This window comes from Durio zibethinus, chromosome 11 (genome assembly GCF_047325235.1).
Source record: "Durio zibethinus cultivar Kanyao isolate XHJ-2024 chromosome 11, ASM4732523v1, whole genome shotgun sequence".
NCBI lineage: Eukaryota > Viridiplantae > Streptophyta > Magnoliopsida > Malvales > Malvaceae > Durio > Durio zibethinus.
The window spans coordinates 9,654,468-9,675,406 of record NC_143172.1 but is presented as its reverse complement, the minus strand read 5'-3'; the positions used below and the strand labels follow the sequence as shown (position 1 = coordinate 9,675,406).

The following is a 20,939-nucleotide window of genomic DNA, read 5'->3' as shown; positions in this document are numbered from 1 at the left end:
CTTCTACTTCTGCTTCTACTTCTGCTTCTACTAAATAAGTATATATGGTTATGTTCATATATATATATATATATATCTTGCATGAATTTATCTTTCACATTTACTAGAGATAACTCTAGTATTTTCTCGTAATCGACCTCATACTCATATTTTCAAATTCTTGTCTTCAAATCCAACTTTGGCACGAACATAAAGTATTCTGGATACTACTGCCATCAATGTCCATGGATGCATAACTCCACAAAGAAGAACATATCCTTGGGCCATTATATATTATTATTTTCATTCATAGAATAAAGAAATAATCACACCTATAATTAGTTTCATTTGTTTGTCATTCAACAAAATTTTTTATTTATTAAACAAATGCAACATGAATATTAGGTTTAAGATTTTGGCAAAAACCTATATCTTTCGTCAGTAAGCTTGGAAATGAGATTTCCTACAAAGATGAATGTTGAAATTTTTTTTCTCAAAATAAAAATATAATAAATAAAATAAATAACAAAGGCTTCCTATTTCAAAGTATTAATAAACAATTATAAAGAAAGGTAAGGGTTCGGTACTAGCCATAGGTAAGGCACATGTAAATGGGCTCTGGAAAAAGAAGATATTTTTCTATGCTGAAATTAATTAAAATTTTAGACTAATGTTATCTTTTAGAGATGATTATATAAATCAATTAAGTTAAACATCGAATTTAATGTGTAGTTTTTTTTGTTGACAATATAACATGCTAACCTAATTTTTTTTATCCCATGGTACACAATAGTATGAAAAACTTTATTTTAATAAAAAATATATTAAGTTTTTTCTAATAAAAAAAATGTTTATTATAGATATTAAAACAAAATACTAGATTTTTAATATTAATATATGTCATATATTCAAAGATTAATCCACTTCAACATGTTAGGTAATCACTAAGTATTGTTAGAAAAGAAATCAAAAACAAAATTTAAGAGATTGAGGATAAAGACTATAACAAAATGAAAATACATAGATCTTGAAGAGGCTAGAATGACAAGCCTTCATTTTCTAAACATGGTTTTAATTTTAGTACTACATGGAATAAACTAAAAATGTTTTATTTAATTTTTTTTTGTCTATATTCGATTATGATTACAAGGGGAGTGAAATGCACCCTCCTTTTTTTCCTTCACATCCTAGCTTTTATATTTTTAAAAATAAAATTATTTAATTAGTTTTTCTCACGAGTTTTTGGAAGTTCATTTTCGATAAATTTTATAACTTTTCAAAAATAGATTTTCGAAAAAGTATATGACTTTTTGAAAATTTATTTCATGGAGGTGAGATAATGAAAAATTAAAAAAATTACAATAGAGGGATTTTTATAAAAAAAATTTATTAATTAGTGTAATGAAAAATTTTATTACTAAAAATCATAAATTTTAAAATTAATAAAAAATTTAATTTTACAATTTTGATTTTCTTATAAATTTAAATTTCATATTTTTTAAAAAATAAATTGTCTTGCTATAGATTATTAAAATTTTATAATAACTCTAACAAAATTAAATTTTTTGAAAAATCTTTTTATCTACTTATCACGATGAGTTTTTTCAATTAGTTTAATAGATTTTGTCATAATAGATTTTGACAAAATTATTTAATATTAAGTAATATTACATGCACAACTTTTAAGAATTTCAGCTTTTAAATGTTGATCGGATCTAATAATCCTTTCATTATTTCTCATAACTTCAAGAGATAAAATGTTTAATTAGGGTTTTATAAAATTTTATTTTTTCTTGAAGGTCAAAGTAGTGAAATTAATTTTTTAATTAATTTTAAAATTTAGGATTTTTTTAATAATAATTTTTTGTTACACTAATTAATAAAAACTTCTAACAATTTTTTTGTAATTTTTCTTAAATTTTTACTATCTCACCTTTTGGAAACGGATTTAAGAAAAGTATATAATTTTTTAAAAATTTATTTTCTAAAAAGTATGATTTTTTGAAAATTTTTTTCTTAAAAGATATATAACTTTTTGAAAATTTATTTAGAAAAATTATAAAGCTTATTAAAAATAGATATTCAAAATTTTTGTAAAAAGATAATTAAATAATTTTATTTATGAAAAATTAAAATAATGAAATTTGAAAAGAAAAAACAAAAGTGCACTTCAAAACCCGATATGATGATTATTAACGAAATGATTTTCAAATATTTTAAGGACAACCCGCGGAGCATTCCTAGTTTTGATATAAGACTAAGATATCCAAGTGAACCGTCCAAACCGCAACCTCAAATATTTATTATATATTCAAACGAACTTTGTTTACTTATATTTTGAAGGCCGATTCTTTTACCATTTCTACATTTGACAGTTAGATTCTAAAGCTTTCAATGGTCAGAAATTCAAAACTCCCATTCCCTAAATCTTTAATTTCTTGCTTTGTTTTTTTTTTTTTTTTTTCTCTATTAACATTTCAATTAGAACGCTTCTCCGCCTCTCATAAATTCTTTTTGCTTGTGTTTTAAGTCCTAGACTTTGAACACCTACTGAATAAGCAACATTTTTCATTCCACACCATTTACCGTATAAATCTCCCATTACCCTCCACAAAAACAAATAAACTCTTTGTAAATTTGTTTGATTCTGATATCAATCTTTGGCAATGTTCAGTTGGAGGAGAAGAAAACCACAGGCCGCCATGGAGACAGAAAGCAGCAGCCTAAGGAGATTGAGATCCCGAGGCATTTTCTTTGCCCAATAACTCTTGATATTATGAAGGATCCTGTCACATTGTCTTCTGGAATAACTTACGATCGAGAAAGCATCGAGACATGGCATGAAGATGGGAACTTCACCTGCCCTGTTACAAATCAGGTTCTCACAAGTTTTGATCAGATACCCAATCACTCTCTCAGGAAAATGATTCAAGATTGGTGTGTTGAGAATCGTAACTATGGTATTGAAAGGATCCCAACACCAAGAATTCCTGTCACTTCAGCAGAGGTCTCTGAAACTCTTTTTTGGATTATGGATTCAAAGAGACGCTTGGATCAACGTGGCTGCCTAGATTCTGTGCAGAAAATCAAGAAATGGGGGATTGAAAGTGACCGAAATAGGCGGTGCATTATAGCAAACGAGACCGCTGGAGTCCTTGCTGCTGCATTTGATGCATTTGCAAGTGACTCTTTTGAGAGGAATGGCAATGTGTTGGAGGAGATATTGTGTTTAATAAGCTGGGTGTTTCCACTTGCAAACGGAGCTCAGCTATACTTGGGATCTCATGCTTCTTTGCGTTACATGGTTTGGTTTCTAAAATGCAAGGACCTTTCAGTGAAGTGAAACTCCATGAATGCCCTGAAAGAGCTTCTTTCTTGCTACCAGCAATATGGGGAAGAGTTGGCGGCTATTGATGGAGTCATTGAAATGCTATTTAAGTTCATTAAAGACCCAATTTGTCCTTCAATCACAAAAGCTTCTCTCACGGTGATTTTCTACATGGTTTCATCTTGTTCTTCGAATGAGAAGATCAAATCAGAATTCGTTGAGATGGGTCTGGTGTCTTCACTGTTAGAAACTATAGTGCAATCTGAAAGAAGCCTATGTGAGAGGGCTTTAGGTGTTGTTGATAAACTCTGTGATTCCAAACAAGGGAGGGAAGTTGCATATAATAATGCTCTGGCTATGCCACTTCTGGTGAAGAAAATTTTGCGAGTTTCACAATTAGCAACCGAGTATTCTGTTTCAGCAATTTGGAAGCTAAGCAAATATGAAAACAAGTATGGAGACAGTTTTGATTGAAGCTCTTCAAGTTGGTGCCTTTCAAAAGCTCCTGTTACTCATACAGATAGGGTGTGGTGATGAGACAAAAGAGAAAGCAACAGAGCTTTTGAAATTGTTGAATCCTTACAGAGCTGGATTGGAGTGCATCGACTCTGTAGATTTCAAGAGCCTCAAGAGATCATTTTGAAATTTTGGATACAAAATCTTCATTCTTTAAAAATCAAGCTAAGTTTTTGCTTGGGTTTATCTGCTTAGGGGTTTCAATTTATTGTACAAACTAAATATAACTGATACTAGTATATTTGCTACAAGCATGATTTGTTTCTCTTAGAATTTGTGTTTTATTTTCCTTGTGCTCTTTTTGGAATGGGAAATACTGCCTTTAAGATGCAAACCACACTGAACTGAAATGGAATTCCATGCAAATTTGGTCTATCAAACTATGGAGAAGACGAATTCAACATGAAAATATTCTAGTAAGCTATCATGGGTTTGTAGCAAAAAAGTTTCATTTCCCATTGGATATATGGCGAAAGAATTAAAACAAGCTGATATTAGAAATGTGAATGGACAATCTCATTTTGTCCTTGTCAAAAAAGAAACGTGTATAATTTGGTAAGGGCCAAAACTTAGTCCAAAGGCGTGGCCAGGAGCAATAGCTTTTGGCATTTGGACCGCCAAAATGACGCATTCAAAAGGGTTGATATGTAGAGAGGCTAGAGTTTGAAGTTTGAAGTTTGAATTTTGAAGTTTGAAGCAAGCACCGCGTGGTTTGATGTGTTCCAATGAGCAGGTCAAATCACATTATATATGCGTCTATTTCTCTGCAAGGATTAGGAATTAGAAACAGACAAAACAAATAAGTTTCATACATATTCTGTGACTCTTTGACACAAGAAGTCAGGTCAAGGGTAATGTCGCGCACTTTCTGCTAAAACTATAAATTTCTTCCTTTCTATTTATTTAGGAGCACATTCTTTTCTGTAAAATTTATAAATCTAATGAAGTATATTACTCTACATATATTTGATACTAGATTTGAAATTTAATTTAATTGATTTATGTAATTAATTTAAAATTTTGATATTTAGTAAATTTGAATTTAAATCATAAAAATTATATATTTTTTCTTTATTCTTATATTGCAGCCTTTCGCTGTAAAAAACCATACGTTTGACATAACTATTGCATGCAAAATGAAACCACGAACAAATCAACAAATCGATATGAAATTGGACAAAGTTCACACATGATAAGACTTTAATAAAAAAAATCTAAAGCCTTCTTGGCATTAAGGTAAAGTCACGTTAGTTATGTTGTTTGTTATAATGTATAAGTCTAAAAACTTGATCGTTAAACATAAAACATGGAATAGTCACAAATTTTTTTTGTTTTGATGCAATTAGTCATCTAACTGAATTTAACCATTTCTAAAGAGATTCTAAGCTTGACTCAGGTTCTTTAAAAGAGTATATTCTAGCCTATGAAATCAAGCAAGGTCCAAGAATATGCTTATGTGCAAGGAACGTTATAACATCCATACAACATCCATCCAAAGGAAGGTACCTATTAATTTTGTGTTATCCAAATACTAAATACATCTTTAAAAAATCTTTTCAAAAAATTTAATATAGAAAATTGTTCTTAAATTACTCTAATAATTTGGTACCAATTAAGGAATATTTACTTGCTTTAATAGTATTTAAGGAGACTATTATCACTTTTGAAGAGGTTTCATTGTTAGATTCATTAAGATTTTCGAAATTTTTCTGAAAAAAAATCAATAAAATCTTCTAATAATTTAGTGAGATTTTATTTCTCAAATAAAATCTTTCAATAATTTAGTAAGATTAATTTTTTAAAAAAATATTTTAAAATTTCTCTTTAAAAATTCATGAATTCCTCCAATATTTTAGTAACATTTATTTCTCAAATAAAATTCTCTAATAGTTTAATAAGATTTGATTTCAAAATTTAATTTAAAAATTTTTCTTTAAAATAGAATCCTTTAACAGTTTAATAAAATTCCATGAATTTTATTTTAGAAATTATTTTTAAACCTATAAAATTTTTTAATAGTTTGGTAAGATTCATGAATTTAATTTTCTCAAAAATCATTATTATATTTTTTAAAAACCTAATAAAATTCTCTAATAGTTTGGTAGGATTCATGAATTTAATTTTATAATTTTACTTTAAAAAATCTTTAATTTAAAAACATAAATCAAAAAAATCAAAAAACTATCTCGACTCAGCTTAGCTCAAAATACAGCTCAACTTGGCTTAAGATTTAGGAAAGTACTTAGCTAATTAGCTCAGTTTGGTGGGTTGATGGCTTAGAAAGAAGCGAGTTGTGACTAGATTGGATTCTCAAGCGGGTTGGCGTACATATCTGATTTGTTCTTTGGCCCCAAAATGATGTTTTGAGTTATATATAATGCCCATTTTCAATTTTTTTCTCATTTTCCCTTTTTATTCTCTCCTTAAGCTTGTTTCTTTGTCCTTAAAAATTAAATAAACATCTGGTGAAGCTTCATTGCATCGCTATCCCCATTGTACATTTGTACCGATCATTGCTTATCAATAACAAAATCTTCCTAAAACACTTCTCCCTGTTCCTTTTTTATTCCTCTTTCATAATTTGTAGTTATTTTTTTTTTTTAACTTGATAGATTTGCATAAGATCTAGGTTCAAAGTTAAGGTTTCCCTTTCTAAGATCCTCTCTTTTGTTGTACTTGCAACCATTACCTTAAGGGGTGTTGCTCTCTTTTTTCTTGGCTAACTCTTTACACGTTTTGTAGACCTAGATATTCATAAATCATCATGAACCCAAACCTAAGGAGGGAAAAGGCATTTTATTCCTTTTTTTAGGTTTTTTTGCTTTGTTGGTTGTTGTTTCTATTTGTTTTTCTTTATAGGTATGTGTTTGATGGTTAAGGAAAACTCTAGTAGTGTTGGTTTGGCTGCTGAGTTCTGCAATAAGGTGGCATTAATGATGATTTTTTATGATTAATGAGGCTATTGATGGTTGAGGTTGGATAATGGTGGTGATGGCTATGCATGGTTGATGGCTAGGTGGTTGTAGGTTTTGGTGATGATGGATTATTAAAGGCTCGGATATTGTTTTTGTTATTTTGTTTTATTTTTTACTATGTTTGTGTAACTCCCCCACGAGGAATGTGTGGATTTTTGCCTTTTTTTTTTTTTTTTATGGAAGTAGGCACTTGGTTTATGCAATAGTTAGGTGTTGACTATTCTGTGTTGTTGTAGTGAGATACGATAGGCTTAATGGTGGTTATCTATAAGGTTGCTTGTGGTACTAGTAGCAGTGGGGTATTAGGTATTTCCAGTGTCTTTTTCTTGCTGAGAATTGGTTTTTAAATGATTACTTTGGCTTTGCCAATTGTCTTATCCTTTTATGGTGAATTGTTAAAGACATTTAATTTTGTCCGAGCAAAATCTAATTAGTTGTGGGGCCTTTAAAAGCCAACCCCATTTGAATCCATCATTTTTTAAATTTTGACAAGTTTTCAAAATTGAATTTAAAATCAATTTGACTCAAATGCCCTAGTGTCAAACATGGTCAAACAAAGTCAAAATTAATTAAAATGGATCAAACTAGATTTAACTCGAATCAACCCTTAAATTTCACAAATAAGTGGAATTAACAAGGCTAAGAAATGAAATTGGTGATTTCTAATGCACCAAAAACGTTGATTGCGTTTTGGCAAGAGTAAAATTATCAAAATGCCCTTTAAATGTATTTTTGTAATTTCACCTTTTCGAAGTTGGATTTTCATGAAAACTTCTAGATCATAATTAATATTATTTTATGATTTTTGATGTATCAAAAACCTTGATCACATCCCAAGAGGTGTAAAATTACTAAAATACTGTTAGGAGTATTTTCATAACTTAATTTTCCTATAGTCGATTTTTTGTGAAGACCTCCAGATAATGTTTTGATATTGTTTGATGATTTTTGGTATATTAAAAACCTTTATCATACCTCAAAAGGTGTGAAATTATTAAAATACCTTTTAAGGTTATTTTTGTAATTTAACCTTTTTGATGTCGATTTTTCACGAAAACTTTCATATCATAATTTCATATTATTTTAAGATTTTTGGTACCTTAAAATCACAAAAAAAAAAGTTTAATCATGTTTTAAAATCATGCTCTAAATCACATTTTAAAATTATTTTATAATTTTTGGTGCATTAAAAACTTTGATCGCACCTCGAAAGATGTGAAATTACCAAAATACCTTTAAAGTTATTTTTGTAATTTAACCTTTCCAAGGTTGGTTTTTCATGAAAACTTTTAGATCATAATTTCATATTATTTTAGGATTATTAGTGCCTTAAAATAAAAAAGAAGGGATCATGGTTTTTTAAGAAAATTACATAAAAGGTCAAAACTTTTAAAAGGTCAAATTGGTCATTTCACACTATTCTTGCTACTCTTAGAGCCTCATTTTCTATTGGATTCATCATGAACCATTGATCACTCAAAGGTCTTGATCCAAAGGTGAAAGATAGTTGCTTGGAAAATAAATTAAGGGAGGAATAGCAGCCTTTAGATGAATTTATGATCAAAGGTTATCATGCATTTGCATGGGATATATATTCATCATTTAGGGATGAAAAAAAAAGGGAGAAGAATGCAACATGAAAGTGGCGTGAAAAAAATGAGAAAAATGGAAAAAATAGAAAAATTTGTGGAAACTTTGTGGAGGTATAATTTTTACTATATTCTTCATTACATTTTATATAATTTTTCATAGTTTTCATATTATTTTCCTTTGAATTTTCTATTTTTTTTAAGAGAAAACAACTTACTCCATAGTTTTTTGCCTGCATAACTACAAGCTCGATAAAAAAAAATCAACTAACTAATCAATGGTTTGGTTTGAAACAAAAGGAGTCAAGCAAAAGAAAAGTCCACCATTAAGCAATGTAAGGGAAGTTCAGCCAAACTTTGTTTCCCTCCATGGCCAAACCTACTTTGGTCCATTTCTAATGTTTTTTCTCCTTTGAATAATGTGTTTGGATTATTTAAATGTTATACTATATGTTTTATGAATGATTGTTGTTTATTTTAGTAGTTTGCATATGGTATTTGGCCAATGTTTATGGTTTCCTTTTTAGGTAGTTTATTACATGTTTGATGAAATTTCTTTTATGGTAAAAATGCCTCATATGGTAGTTTTATAGGTGTTTGATACATGTTCTAACAAAATAAAAATTGCATGATTGTGGAAATGCCAAAAGAAGCATTCAGCCCAGCTCCCTCAATGCTTGGCCAAACGTATTCTTTTTGTAATGGCCAAAGGTTGCTCATTCTTGTGATGGTTTGTTTGTGTATTTGATTAGTCTTCTATGTTAGAGATGTGTTTGATGAAATCCTTAATGAATAAAAGTATTGAATTAGTAAGTTTTTGGTAGATTTTATGTTGTTTGCATGTGATTGACCCAAAATAAAAATGGTGGAAACATGTCTTTAATGTTTGTTCCATCAATTTTTGGATGAAATATTTTGACCGAACCCCCTTTTTGTTCTTAAACCCTTAGTGTTTAATCCATTTTACTATGTTTGTTGCCTGCATTTTTAGGTCATGTTTGGTGCATAAGATAATACATAAGATATAATAATAATCATCCTATATCATGTTTGATTTGTATATAAAGAAAAGGATATGATTGTAAGGAGGATTAATCATTCTCTTGGCATAGGATGATTCAATCCTCCCATATTGGAAATGATTATTTTTTAATTAAAGTGGTTGAACTCACATATTTTATTATATCCTTAAAAATTACATCAATAACTTAAATTGTAAAAATTTTAAGAATAATTTTGATCAATAAATAAAATTATCTAATCATAATCTTTACACACATCAAATACAAGACAAGATGATATTATTTAATTTAATCTTTTCCTGTTCTATTATAATCTTGTATACCAAATACATCATTAATTTATAATATGTTTATAAATATGCCCGAGTTTGCTATATGTTTGTTCCACATTCATCCATACCTCATGCATTAAAGGTTACATTCTTATTAATGGTAATTTTGTAATTTTTATGTGTGCATTCCCTGTGCAAACCCTAAATGAAAACTCTAAACCCAAACCTTAAACCTAAACCCTAAACCCAAGCCCTAAACCTAAACTCTAAACCCAAACCTTAAACTTAGACCCTAAACCAAAATTTTAAACCCAACCCTAAAATCTAGACCCTAAATGCAAACCCTAAATCAAGACTCTAAACCAAAACCCTAAACTTAACCTCTAAATCAAAACCTAAAACCTAAAACTTTAAACCCTAAACCTTAACCCTATACCTTAAACCTTAAACTCTAAAACCTTAACGCTAAACCTTAAAACCTTATACCTTAAATCTTAAATCCTAAACCCTAAACCTTAAATCCTAAACCTAAACTTTAATCCCTAAAACCAACCTTAAACCCTAAACCTTAAGCCAAGCCCAAAATCCCAAAACCAACACTTTATCCCTTTCATGCATTTATATCTCATTTTATTTTATTGTTACATGCATTGTTAAATTGTTATGCATTTACATTTTGGCATTCATTCTTCTTTATCATGCATATATTGTTTTGTTCATGCATGCTACACATACGTTTTATAAATGAGATTTCTCAAGAAAAGTGCTTTTAAAAATAATATAATATCTTAAATAAAAATAATATTTGAGACTAGCCTAAATATTAGGGGACTTTCAATGGTTATCATTTATGTAAAGTATTATCTCAATTTTGTGGAGCAATTAGAAAACCCTTAGATTAAGGATGTTTTTTAAGTTCTTCCTAAATATAGGAGGGTGAGGGAAATATCTTGATACTTATGACTTTTTCATATTGATCCAAAAATAATTTGCTTTTTCTTTTTTAAATTGATTTGGTTTTAAAAGAAAAGAAAATAAAATAAAACAAAATAATCCAACTTTTGTAATAAACTAGCAAAGAAAGGAATTAAGTTATAAACATTACAATTGGCCTTTTTTACCAAATTTTAAAGATAATATGCAATCAATTGGTACTGTTTTTAATGGGTGCTATAGGGGTGTTAATCATATCCCACGTCTAACCAACTCATGGACCCAACTATGATTTCATATACCACAAATGTTGTTTCAAAAACTTTAAACTTGTTTTAAATGTTTTATTAAAAGATAAAATTTTAGGTGGCTAATCACACCATAAAAAATATTGGTGGCGACTCTTCATTTTGATTTTATTAAAAATGTGTTTTTTACCCCATCATTTTTTTCATTACTCCCCAAGTCTGGCAGTTAGATTCTTAGACTCGTACATCATGACAACTTAGTGATTCCACTACGAACACATTTCCAGAGAGCAAGAGAAAGATTAATTGCATGTTATCCTAAATTTTGATTTAATGGTCCTAGTTAGTGTTTAATCTTAATTCCTTGATTTTAGTTTTCTTGTTTTATTAAAAAGTGGAAAATTGGAAAAAAAATCAAAAAAAGAAAGAATTTTTGAAAAATTGAAAAAATGTTTTGATTTTAATTTCCTTGTTTCTGAAGAATTAAAAAAAAAAAAAGAGATGTGTGTATGTCTTTTACATTTCGTACATATTTTAATTATGTTATTTATTTTTAAATTGGTGTTATTTATTGTGTTTTTAATGATTGTGGGACATTTAGGATAAGTGTATTTTAGTGAAAATGTGAAAGTTTTGTTTGTTCCTTCGCACACACTCACATCTGCTTTACATGTATGATCTCTATACCGAGGCTCTAACGCTTTTTAGAAGAAAGTAAAGTAGCTACATTCTTGTGAGGCATAATGATAAGGTAAACTCTATAATTGCGCAAACCGTACAAGTAATAATAGTGACCTAAAAATTAATATATCAATCCCACAAGGATTAGTCAAAGACGTTTCTAAACACGTACCTTTTATCCCCACACCCTTCTAAAGTTGGTTCTGTCAAAGAATAAGCTTGAAAATTAAGCTATTCTAAGAAAAATAAAAACAAACAAGACATCACATATGCTTATATAAACAAAATAAAAGAATGCAGCATGTAAACTAAGTAAACTAAAAAAAAAATGCAAAAACAGTAGCTAAAATATAAGGCAATGAATTAAACATGAATTAAAATGCAAATCTAATCTAATGATAAAAAATAACAAGAAGAAAAATCAACAAAAAAAATGGTAACTAAAAAAAGTAACCAAAATAACTACCTATAACTGAATGTAACTAATTTTAACTAACTACTAACTTTCAACTAAAGAACTTCTAGAAAATTTTTAGGAATTTAATAAACAAGCTGGAAATTACAAGAACAGAATGTAAATGAAGATTGAAACAAAATAGAAGTGATGCAAATCAAAGAATTAAAGAAGACATAGCAAATTGCACTTTAATGCTAAACATGGAAAATCGAAAATCAATAGCGAAATTGGATCTATCATGCTTCAAATTAAGTAAATTGATTTGTAATTGCAAGAACAATGAGTAAACTAAAGTATGAACAGAATTAAAGTACATGTTATGAAAGAAAATTGCGAGATCTAAGTTAAAAACATGGAAACAGAAATTGCATTTAAAAGCTGAAAACTAACAATTCATAGAAGAAAAGTTAGATCTACAATTCTCTAGAGGGAATGAACTAAAACTGAGCTAAAGTAACCTAGATATATGAGTTAACTACTTATATCAATAAGAAAACAACATGATTCAACAAAGATATTAGCTCAATGAAATCAAATACAAAAACAATGCAGAATCTGGAAAAACAGAACCTCATCAAAGAAAATTAACCAAACAGAACCCAAAGCATGAAATAAATTGCACAAAATTAAACTAAACAAGGTAACTAATAGAACTAAAGATCTAAAGAAGAAAGGAAGCCAAAAAAATCACCAAAGTGGGGAGAAGTCCACGCCAAACTGGTTGCTGAAAACTGAAACAGCACTATCACTTACATCCAACCGAAACTTCCAAACTTGATCTGGAATGCCATGGTGCGAGTTTGAATTTTTAATATGTTGTAGCTAAACAAATTAGGAAACTGTGAAAAAAAATTTTGAGCAAAAACAATTAAGATTTGATGGAGATATGCATCAAAAATCGCTGGTATGTCAAAGCTGACAGATTCAAAAACAGTTTTGCATACAAAGGAGAAATCAATACATTTGAGCTGGAAAACGAATTCAAATAGAAATTTTATTGAAAGATTTTGAAATAGCAATGACAAAAACTTAAGAAACAGTAAAATTACAATGCAATTCAAAGGGAAAATTTTGAAAATAAAGTGTTTGGAAACTAAGAAAATGTAAAATGCAGAAAAGAAAGTGCAGGAAAGTAAACAAAAAACATTTTAAATCATAAACTAACTCCTTATGGCCAGCCCTCTCCCCCTATTTATAGGCTGAGGGGAGGAGCTTCAAGTCTAAAAAAATTCCAGAAAATTCTTCATTTGGCTAGTGCTTCTGGAGCCTTATTTCTGCTGGTGCGCATGGCTGTGTGCACGCTGGTGCCACTCCTAGTGCTTCATGTCTTCAACCAATTTGCAATCTTCTTTCACTTGTAAATGATGATTCAAAAAGTCATATGAGTGGCCAATCACATCCCTGTAAGTGTGCCAACTCAGCCCCTAGCTTTGGTGCACTTAAACCTTGGTGATCTCTTGCACTTTTGGTGCTCATTCAACCATGCACCCATACATGTCCTTCATTCTTTTTTTTTTTTTTCTGCAAACAATTTCAAACATTTTATGAATATTTTTATCCTTCATTTTACTAAAAACGAACTATGAAAATAATACTAAAAAATTATTCAAGACAAATCAAGAAAACTCCCTAAGTGTCAATTTTGCCTATTGACACTAGTTTAGGCCATTTGCACAAATTACACTAAAAATCCTCCAAAAATGTATTAAAATTGTCCAAAATTCCTCAATTTCATAATTTATACCTACAAATTAGATAAATATGGATTTAGGAGTAATTTTGCCAAAAATCCTATGGAACAAGCCAAAATATATGGAAGATTACACTAAAACTGAGCATAAAAAAGCAAAAATTTAGTGCAATCAAACCCCCAAGCTTAAGCTTTTGCCTGTCCTCATGCAAAACAAGATTGAGCAAGAATCATACTAAGCTCTCAATGCTTCATTCAACATGAATACCTCATGACTTGATCAATAGATAAAGTAAAATCATGAATAAGTGCTAATATACAATAATCTACCTAAGTTAAGATAATTCCTATCTATGGTTCCATAAGCAAGCAACACCTCTCATATATTCTTGCATGAAATCTAGTAATGTTATGCAATACATGAAACTTTAATAACAATGATCAATAAAGTATGCTCATGTTCTATAAGTTTGCTTATCTCATCTCTCTCCACTAATGTAGATAAACACATGACCAAGGATCATTTAGGACTTTAATAAGCTTGTAATGTAAAGCTAAGGTCAAGGTATGATAAAAGTCGTTTAAGCTCAACTGCCTTAACAATGTATCACATGTCTAGGATCATCCATAGTTGAGTTTTCAAAGTAAGAAAGGTAAGCTTGACTAAAGAATCACCCCATAAACTTTAATTTTACCATCTTTCTTTTCTTTTTTTCTTTACTTTTTCACCACTTTATTGCTTTTTTTTCTTTTGCAAGTTAATTGACTTTTTTTTTCTTTTTTTTTTCAAGTTTCATTCTTTTTCAAAGCTCCACCATTCCTCCCTAATGATGTATAGGTTATAAAATGGTGCATGAATGTCCTAATACATATAGGGTAAAGGACTGAAAAGATAGGAAATATCAAAATGAAGGCTATGGGCTTGTAATGTGGTTTCAAAACAAAGAAAAGGCATCATAAGGCTCAAATGGGTTGGCAATGGAAATATTATATCAAGAATGGCTCGAATGGCTTAAATGATCCAAAGATGGCCTATATCATTTCCTTAATCATGTGTCCTTTAGGATTTTGCCTTGAGTAATGATCAAAACAGATTCTAGAATCATGAAACATAACTATGAAGACCAATGCAAAAACAATCTCATGCTCACATAATCAAAACTAGATAAAAAATGCAATTCAGTGTTCAAAAGCATCACTCACAAATGAATACATATTCAAGAATTCACTAAACCTAAGTATCATGTCATATTTCACACCAATTCAACCTTTTCCTAAAGCTATATTCATTATCAATCTCTACTTATCATTGGCTTCATGAAGAACTAATAAAAGAAAACATAGTAATGATTCAAGCTACCATATGTTAATCTCAATTTCAAGGCGAAAATCAAGGAAAATTCAAAAAAAATTTCAAATTTTGAGCAATTTTCCTATCTCCTAAACTTAAACAACACATTATCCTCAATGTATAAGCATAAAGCAATAAAGCATAAAAGAAAGGAATAAGAGAACTCCTCTATCAACATGGAGACATGGTGGCCAAATCATTCATCTAAGCTTGGCTAAAACTAATGTATCCATTTTTAGCTTTTATTCAACCTGCAAAATAAAGAAAACAACTACACCAAGAAACTGTATCAATATGTACAAAAAAGATAAGCAAAATATATGAAAACAAAGCATGAAATGTAAAGCTTGGGTTGCTTGCTTTATTTAAAGTCAAAAACTTGACTTTCATTGACGTTAGAGAATCATACCACACTTAGTTCCCGAAGCTACCTAATTCATTCTCTTCCTTTACACCAAATATGTGTCATAATGATTTTAGGGACTGCTAGACAAATTTGAAAACAAAAGATGAAGTCACCACCAATCTTTTTTGGTTAGATGTGATTGGCCACCTATTAAAACTTACCTTCTTAATAAAATTTTAAAACTAATTAAAATTTATTAAAAAGATAATTTTTGGTTCTGTAAAAATAGCTTGGGTTTGGGAGTAAGTTACGCGTAAGGAAGGATTAGCACTCCCACAATGCTCATTTAAAATAGCACCAATTAATTCTATGTTATCCTTTAATTATGACTAAAATGGTCTTAATTTTGGTATTTAAAATTTAATTTTCCTAATGTTCTTTATTGTAAAAAAACATATTTTTATTTTTTTAGTATGCTTGAAAAATAAATAAGAACCTTACATATTGAAAAATTCCTAAAAATATTTCAATACTTTGGTAATATAAAAAGGAACCATCTCACCTAAGGAATTTTTAAGAATCGCTACTCAAAATTATAAAAATCCTATCCTCGATAGCTCATTTTTATTTCTAATATTTATATTTAAAAAACATAAAGTATGATATCTATAATTTTAAAAATAAATAGTATTTTTCTAAAACTCATTACTATGCCATTTATAAAAAAAAAACGTGAAATCTTTATAAAAAATTAATCTAAATGTTCCAATACATTGACGGCATTTTAGATAGATTTTCTTACCTAAAGATTCCTAAAGAATCACTACTCAGATTTCTTTAGGATCTCATTCTTGAAGATTTTTTGTTTATTTTTTAAAAATTATTAAAAGTCTTGTAATAATATAATTATCTACAAACACACTCTTATTTATTAAGAAAACTATTCAAATTATAGAAAATAATTATAAAATGAAAACTTTTTATGTTGAAAAGAAACTTCTAAATATTACAATACTTTGGAAATTTTTAAAAAACTTTTCTCACTTAGAGAATTCTCAGAAATTACTATTCGGACTTCTCAGAATTGTATCATTGGAATTTTCATTTGCATTTAAAATTATGTAATGCAAACAATAAAGTGGAATACACACATGAAAAATATATATTACTTAATATTATATTACACATTTCACTACTTGTTTTAATTGTGTTTTAATTTTTTTAATTATTTCTAAAACATTTTTGAAAGGTAGAAAATAAATAAAATCTTTTATTGCAAATTTTCTTAGATACCCCGATAATTTGATAGTATTTCAAAAAAATTTTCTCACCTAGGGATTTCGTAAGAATCTCTACTCAGATTTCTTTACAATCTCATCCTCAGAGATTTTGTTTACCTTTTTTTCTTACTTAATCAATTATTTTTATTTTTTAGTCTAATTTTTAATCTTTAATTATACCAATTTCATTACTAAAAGAGTCATTACACATTATTATTAACATCTATCAAAATTTTAGAAAAATAAACAAATGATACTTTTTTGTATTGAATATTTTCCTAAATACTCCATTACTTTGGTAGTATTCTTAAAAAAATATCCTTACCTAGAGAATTTAAGGAATTGTGAATCAAACTTCCTTAAAATCTCATCTTGGGAAATTTTTATTATTATATTATTATTATTATTGTGCTTGGCATAAATCTTAGCATAAATTGTTCTAACAGTAAATTGAAACACAACATTGTAGATTGCATAAAAAAATACAATAGGCATAAAAATCCATCCATAAAAAGATATATATTTATATATATATATATAAACATGAAATCTAAATTGTAATTGAGTTTTACCAATATAAAGTAGATGTGTCTATATTTACATGATACATATAAATTATGCATGATAACAGGCCTTATAGAAAACAAGTAGATTTTCAACATATATTGTAGCTCTTGTATATAACAAGAACTATAATAACACTTAAGATTCCTTATCACCTAGCTTGAAACCAATGCTACCATTTTGCAACTTTCTAGTTTCATCTAAAGTAAAAAAAATAAGAAAATGGAGCTCTGACAATCCCTAGAGCTACATGCCTACTATCCATCTTTTTGGAGGCTTATTTTATTACATATTTTAGTTTATTTTTTTAAAGTCCTTTGGTTTCTAGTTCCTAGGCTTTCTAATTTTTTCTTTTAAACTTTCACAACAAAACATAAGAGCACAAAAAATACGATGCCTATTTTGTACATGCAAAGGACAAGTGTACAACCTAAACTATTAATGACCTCTAGCCTGAGGAAGAAAAAAAGAATGCTATCATTCAAAATTCCCTACAAGCAATCCCTTGGACCACACCATGTTTGAAACATTTTCTTTTATGAAACAAGGTTACAAACATGTTGAGTGTTGCAAGCACCAACATTTATGAACCTAACAGAATACATGCAGATGCAAGAAATGGTGAGCATGAAAGTTCTCTTCAACTTCCCTAAGTTTTTATTCATCAAAACCAAAAACCTAAAAACATGCAGTTTCATACCATAAGTTTTCAAACTTCATAAGCAGTAAAATAACATAACTGATTTTATGAAGAATAATTTTTTCTTTCTCTTGTTTTTTCATTCATGTCAGTAAAAGGAAAGCCAACAAATTGGTAAAAGGGAAGGTTTCGAGCTTCCATTAATGGGTTGAGTAGAAAGCCAAAAAACAAACATGGAAATGATTAAACTACAGGTTTTCTTAAACAAACAATGTAATAAACCTGAAAATAAAGGGATTTCAAACTTCAAAAGCTATTAGTTTTTGTAAAGAGTAGCCTTCACATATGGAGCAGTCATGGGCTAGTTTACCAATAAGTCATCTTTTTCAGAAACACTAATCAGTTGATCCTTAACTGTAAACTTTACTTTTAATGCAGAGATGACAAGATAACTCTTGCCATATGAATCCATGGTCATCCCAATAGACAACTATAAGATGACAAAATGTCCACAACTTGAAATTTTATAGAGAAAGTACATGGCCTTATTTGCATTAAAATTTTAATGTCCCTTAACACTTTCTTTTGAGACCCATCGAAAGCCCTCACTACCATATGGCTAGTTTTCATATATGATACATCAATGGGTAATTTTGTTAGGGTGATCATGGGCATGACATTGATTGAAGAGCTATTATTAATAAAAACCTTAGCTATTAGCTTTTACGTATAGTATTGATGTAAGGGGCCTTGGTATTACCCTATCCCTCTTGTGAAATTTCATCATCATTAAATGCTATGAAATTTGAAGCCATAATACTCCCCACAATATGGTTAACATTCTCATCAGAGATATTACAGTCCACATGTGCTTGATTCGATATTTTCAATAAGGTATTTCAATGCAGTTAGAATTCAACAACAGCGACAAGAAAAAAAATTGACCAAGCATCTTGTTCAACTGCTCTACTATGCTATATTCACTTTGTTTGATCAACTTTAAGAACTCACAAGTTTATTTTTTAGTGACAAGTTTTTAATATTATGCATCTTGAGGCATTACAAAATGAGTCTTGTTTCCTTTTCCTAACTTCTTTTCTCCTTCTTTAGCTTTTCCTTTTTAAGCCTTCTCTATCATTTTAAGAGTATAACATCTCTCATTACTTGTCATTCTACTTACCCCAATTATATTTACAGTACTAGTGGCATTTGGATCATTTACAACTTGATCGTCATTTGATTCTTGTGCCATGAAATTATAATTATACTTTCATGGCACTGCCTTATTACTTTGATAAGGGAATAGGCTAGGGACTCGAATTGTTATAAGTTTCATGGGAAAAAAAATGAGTTGTTCTTACACTAAGCTTAGTTTTGGGTTGCAGAAGATAGTTATTGGTTTAGGCACAAACTTAGGGAACATACTTTCTGAAGATCCTCCTCTTGCTACATTCATCAAGAATTGTTCTTGTGCCTTGGTTTTTCATTACAATAAATCATTACTGATTTAAGTATAAACATAGTGGGCATTCTTCTTGAAGATCCTTATTTTGTTGCATTCATTGTGTTTTGATCATCTTTTTCATAAAACTCTACCAAGGATGAATTCATCATTGTTTGCAAAATTTTGTGAAACATACCATAATTCTAAATTGAGTGTCCTACCATATACATGTGCTAGATACATGTTTAGGCTAGATCATAGTTTTCATGATGGATCTCTTATTTTAAAAGAATTAGGTGAAACATGTCAACTTTGACCAAGTTTTTAAACACTTGACCCATCGGGGTTTTAACTTCATCAAAACTTCTCTTAACGTGCTTTATCAGACCGCCATCTATTGCTTAGATTGATGGCCTAACGTTATTTGGTAAAGGATTTTCATTAACATTTGGCTTCCCACTGGTGTTAAAATTTACGTATCTTTTCTTAATCAAGTGTTGCACTTTATTTTTAAGAGTTGTGCAATTTTATTTGGAATGGCCCCATAACCCCATCATGATAATCACACCGAGCATTTGGATCAGACCATCTAGGGTTTGGAGGCTTCAATGGTTATATGGGGGAAGGTGCAATGAGATGGTTTGCTACCAATTGAGGGAATGAATCAGTGTAAGACATAGGAATGGGATAAATGAGAGTTTTTTCTTGAGTGGCCTTTGAACCTCTAAGATTGCTTGTCAGACTATTTGGCTAAATAATAGGTTGGGCTATGGGTACAAGGGCATAAGTAGGCATGCGAGGGCAAAAGCTTTACGGGAATCTCGATGTGGTACCAAATGATATGGGTATGGACCTTGGGAAACGTTATGTGTGGTGGGGTAATAAGGTGGGTAGGTTGGGTAGGGGTGATATGAGAAAACTTAGTTGCAAACGCTAAGATAGAGATTTACATCTTTTCTATACTTAAGTCTGACAAGGTCTTTAAGATCTTAAATTCTTTTTGTCTTTAAATGATAAATAAATAGTAGAATAATATATGTCATAAAATACAATCCATTTAATCAATAAAAATATGCCACATCATCAGGTCAAAGTACATTCCATTGTATCAACTATCATGTCATACAATTTAACAAAAGAAATTTAACACCATTTTATGATTGAATTAAAATTCAAAATCCTAAAAAATAAATATACTTTCAATATCTAACAACATATTATTTTTTTATCTGTAAGACTATAGAATTATGACATTTAGCATAATGAGTCATCATTTTTTTAAACAAGGCTTTGTTTTGTATTTTTATTGGTTAGCTTTACTTATTCAAGCCAACTTGTCTTCTCTTTTGAAATCTAATTAATAATAATAAAAATATTATTAAAACCTATTTCCCTAAAAGGTGTAAAGCTTTATGTTAGAATGTCAAAGGGTAGTTTTTATGCCAATCCCTTTTTCATTGAATCTGACATTATTTTTGGTATTCTTCAACTCAAAACAATGAATCCATTTACTAACCACAAAGTTTCAACCTTCAATGCAAGGGACCATATGGATTATAAAAAAGAATCTCCATTTTTTATTAGCCAAAAAACCTCTCCCTTCTTATATTTTGGAATCGATAGC

The 20,939-nt window shown here is 29.2% G+C and overlaps 1 pseudogene; it reads left to right on the top strand.

The window, feature by feature from the left end:
* The first annotated feature begins 2,160 nt into the window (after positions 1–2,160).
* On the top strand, positions 2,161–4,668 carry LOC111290842 (U-box domain-containing protein 21 pseudogene; annotated as a pseudogene).
* The last annotated feature ends 16,271 nt before the right edge of the window (positions 4,669–20,939 follow it).